The following is a 5,026-nucleotide window of genomic DNA, read 5'->3' as shown; positions in this document are numbered from 1 at the left end:
TGGCAAATCAAGTTGCATCCAAATTGCCGAAAGTATACGGCATTACTTTGCTTTGGTGAATGTTACCAATTTTGTAAACTTCCGTTTGGACTAACGATTTCGTCTGCAGCCTATATACGAGGCATGAATACAATTCTCCCACATGATCTTAAAAACAAAATTACTACATATGTAGATGACATTCTAATCGCAGCAGAAAACTGGGAACAGCACAACCACGCCCTTCAACAATTACTGAATACATTCGAGCAGAACGGTGTAACTATAAACCTCCGTAAATCTGAATTTGGAAAAGCCTCAATAAAATTTCCAGGTCATATCATTTCACAAACAGGTATTGCACCAGACTCCGACAAATTGCAAGCATTGGAAGATATCGACGTGCCAACAAATAAGAAGGAACTACGGAGCTTGTGGGACCTTATTAATTATTTTAGAAAATTCATTCATTATAAAGCATTATACACTCCCTTGCTATACCAACTCACAAGTAAAAACACAATTTGGTCATGGAATGAAGACGCTGAAGCTGAATTCGAGAATTTTAAAGAAGTGTTACTAAGGGCGCCTTTGTTATCATATCCTGACCCAGCACAAAACTTTTCCATTGCAACAGATAGTTCAACTACAGCGCTAGGAGTACATATTTTCCAGGAAGTAGAGGAGGACGGTAAGACAATCGTTAAACATATTGCGTTTGCAAGCAGGATACTTTCTCCAGAAGAGCGCAATTATTCTGTAACAGAATTAGAGACGCTACGCGTAGTATGTAGTATTCACCATAAACGACTAGAGAAAGAAAATACCTTCTGCCAAAACAACCATAGTATTATGTATATCAAACAAGTAGCTTTCGAAAACTTTATATCATAAGCATTACAGGACATAGAGAGAGAACAGCAGAAAGATGAAACACTAAAAGAGATTGTAACGCTTTGGCGAGACAAGAGCAACGCAAAAATCAGACATAATTACAATGTACATCAAAATATTCTGTTTATTCGCTCATACCCAGATGGCAACAATTGGCTTTTATGCATTCCATAAGAGATCAGATTCAAATTGATACGGTATACGCACCGAAGCTATGCACATTACGGAGATAGGAAATGCTTTCTAATTCTTCGACAAAAGTGTCACTTCAACAATATGGAAAAACACATTCGCAAAGTTATAGCATCCTGCACGATATGTCAGAAAGCTAAATCATCAATAGTATCACATATTCCACCACTGTATCCCATCATAGCGGTTAAGACACGTGGCAGCAGTAGATCTTTTCGGTCAAATCCCCAGAACAAGTAAAGGTTATAGTTATATTCTAGTAGCCGTAGAACTGACATCCAAATTTGTAACATTTTCTCCACTAAGGAAAGCAACAGCTAGATCATTATCAAGAGCATATGTAAGAGATCTTCTATCAATAGTAGGACATGTACAGAAGGTTATTTCAGATAACGGACCACAGTTTAGGTCAGACATATGGAAACAAATGTTAGAGAGTAAGAACATAACACCAATTTACATATCAAGATATCACAGTTCTTCTAACCCGTCAGAAAGAATAATGAAAGAGATCGGGAAACTATGTAGAATTTGTTGCCACAGAAAGCATACAACATGGGACGAATATATTTCACAGTTTCAGGAAGTAATAAATGCAATACCTAATGAGTCAACAGTGCTCTCACCAACTGTAATACTGACGAATAAAGACCCACAGAATAAACTTACTGAAATGATTACTTTTCCAAAGAAGCGTAGACTTCGTCATTGTTAGATAATAGACACAGCATTAGCGAACATAAAACGAGCTGCAGATCGTCGGAAGAGACAGCAGAAGCAGGTAAGTAGATTACGCAAGTACGAGATTGGCGATAAGGTACTAGTCCGTATCCATTATCTGTCACATAAAGGGAAGAACCAATGCAAAAAATTTGAACTTCTATATGCAGGACCGTACAGAATTCGAAATATTCCACACGCTAATGTAGTACGCATTGAGACACTCAGAACAAAAAAATCGAGAGGAAACCATCATATAACAAACATAAAGAAATTCTTAAAACAGAAAAACCTTCTTACAGGGATACATATAGACAGAGTATAACAATGAGCTTTTTGACACATTCCAGCAAGACCGAACACCAGTGAGCTAGCTACTAATGGGTTATTTATGTTCACAACAGGTCACCTCGATTGGACCGCAGATAAATACACTGACCATTAATAGCATCTTAGAAGCGTTCTCGCAGGACATTTATTTCACATTACGTAAGGTAAGTGAAGCAATTAACAGGACTACTTTAAATGTAAATGTATAACACGTACAAATGATTTTCATACAGTAGCTGCAATTAGATGTATTCTTTAATCCGTGCATGCAGCATTGTTGTCTTAGTTCACCAAAATAAACGTAGTTTTAATTATAATATGGGTATTGAATATGGAGAAATGTGGATAAATGCTTTACAGGTCATGCCGACAGCTGACGCGATTTTCCAGATGCAGAGAGATGTTGAAGTCATGCCGTGCGCTGACGATTATTAACCATGAATATTTTATTATAGGTAATACAGAGAGATATTGAAGTCATGCCATGCGCTGGTGATTATTAACAATGAATATTTTATTATAGGCTATGCAGAGAGATGACACGAGGTACAAAGGAGAGAGGAGAATGAAGATGTTAGTATGTAGTAATGGTTTATTTTGATAACAGGTGACACAGCGCAGCGCAGCACTACGAATGGAGAAACCACATTAAATTGCTTACTATATGTACTTTGCTATTCGAAAAAATTTTTTTGCATTGAACATGATATCTTTTACATCAGATACATACATAGGAAAAACAGATCACACCAAATGTCAGCATACCGATTCGCACTCTGCGTAAAATACAAATGTTGTCTCTTAAATGACAATGACGATGTGTGCTACACAACTCAAACATAATATATTTGACGGACAATATGACTCTTAACTGACGACCACATTACCGAACATACTGAACTCACAGAAAGTGACAAAGTTTGTCAAAATGTACTTTCATATTTCAAAAACGGTGAATTCACAACCTGTGAAGTAATATAACAGTGTCTTTATGTAATTATTTATATGAGCACCAGATTATGATCTGATAGAGTCACAGAAAGTGGCATAGTTTGTATAAAGGTACTTGTCTATTTTATTTAAAATGTTGATGCCTAAATGTACTACTAAATTCCACTTACACAAATATTTGTTCATGTTATTGACTGTCACGTAATGTAATATGTATTGTCGACCGAATTCACTACAGATGGAACATGTGTTTTTTATGTAATTGTTTAAAACTATAAACTTTTTCTACAGTCACACAAGGTGACATATTTTGTCATTTTAATCGTAAAATACGAATTCGGTAAAGATAATTTTAATGAGCACAGAGGAAAGAGATGATGTAAAATTTGGTAATAACGGTATTAACTACAGCCGTGATCTTTTTGACAAAATGATTGTACATATACCTTAATTCCTGCGCATCCCCATGGTTATGGAGCACAAACAAAGTGAATAGTGACCCACGTTACTTCAATCTACGATGTTTTCTATGAGGTGTCGGCATACCAAGATGCACACCACAGTCATGATGTACGTCAATAGGTGCTTGCATACCAAGATGCACACCATCACTACTAATGGACAATTGGAGTTGTAACTTATACCAGATGTAGCTGCGGCAACTCACGCAATTCGACGGTTAACTTAGTGTTTGGTTACACTTAAACTATGAATCAAAGAGGCGACGGAATCACATGGCGAAACCTGGTGTTGTGCTATGTGAGAGAAAGAAACGGACTTTTGAGTGCATTCACAGACAGTTGCCAGTGCTCTGACCACGCTATCCAATTTCCTTTTTTTTTCCCTCCTTGAATATGGTACTAATAGATACCAATTTTACCAGAGAAAAAAATTTATAATAAAACATAAACTATGTTCTAATTTTTTGCCATCCACTACTATTAGAAATATAAATAACTTTTACTACATGATGTACACTTCCAAACTTACTAACTCATACTATTTGTATATTTTGATGTATACTCTTTTGAATATTCTCTTTGTTAGACTTAGGAAAACAAATTCTTATGACAGTATATGTATGTGCTTTGTTGAAAGAAATATTCTATGATTAACTTACTTATTACTACACATATTTCTATAATCAAATTTTCTCCTTACATCAAGTCCCAGTGACTTAACGACGTAGGAAAATTTTAAGGAAACCCAGTGGAGGGTTATGTAAGACGTGTATATTTCTATTGTCAAACCACAATTTATGAAAGATGTTTATATTTTATTAATAGGATTAAGTAGGAATAATTAATATTTGTCATGTTGGAAATAATTGTGGTAGCAGGGAATGTCTGCACCAAAGTATTGTTGACAAGAGAGACCGCACATTGATATAATTTTAAAAAGGGCGGGAGAGACCGCGTATGAATACATTTTAAGAAGAGAGCGGGAAAGACCGCGCATTGATACATTTTGTAATGGTAGCAGGGATTATCTGCACCAGAAACCATTGCTGGCAGGCGAGACCGCACTTTAGCGTTCGTAGGAAGTCAGTAATAAGCGAGCTGTGAAGCGAGTTGGTAGCAGGTCTGAAGCGAGAGGTCAAGAGGAGCAGTGTGCCTGCCAGCCACCAGCTATGATTTACAAGAGATTATAAACGGATGTACAGAGACATCAGCTAACTATTATCATAAGAGGAACTAATATTATTGAATTATTTTCTTTTCGAAACTCAAGACTACTTAAGGTATGTTTGCGCAATGCTAGTTGTAACATTATTGTAAAAAGTAAGACCCATTTGAACGAATTTCATTACCAGCAGTAAATATTTGAAGAAACGTTTTCAGAATATAATTAATTTTTGCCAGCAATGTTGCATTACTGATTATAATCCATCCCAAAAACCGTCAACGTAAAACTTTGCAAAAATGTTATTGTTGTCAAGAAAAAGTGTAACTATGAATTA

Source organism: Schistocerca cancellata, chromosome 3 (assembly GCF_023864275.1).
Source record: "Schistocerca cancellata isolate TAMUIC-IGC-003103 chromosome 3, iqSchCanc2.1, whole genome shotgun sequence".
Taxonomy (NCBI): Eukaryota; Metazoa; Arthropoda; class Insecta; order Orthoptera; family Acrididae; genus Schistocerca; species Schistocerca cancellata.
This window is presented reverse-complemented; position numbering follows the sequence as displayed.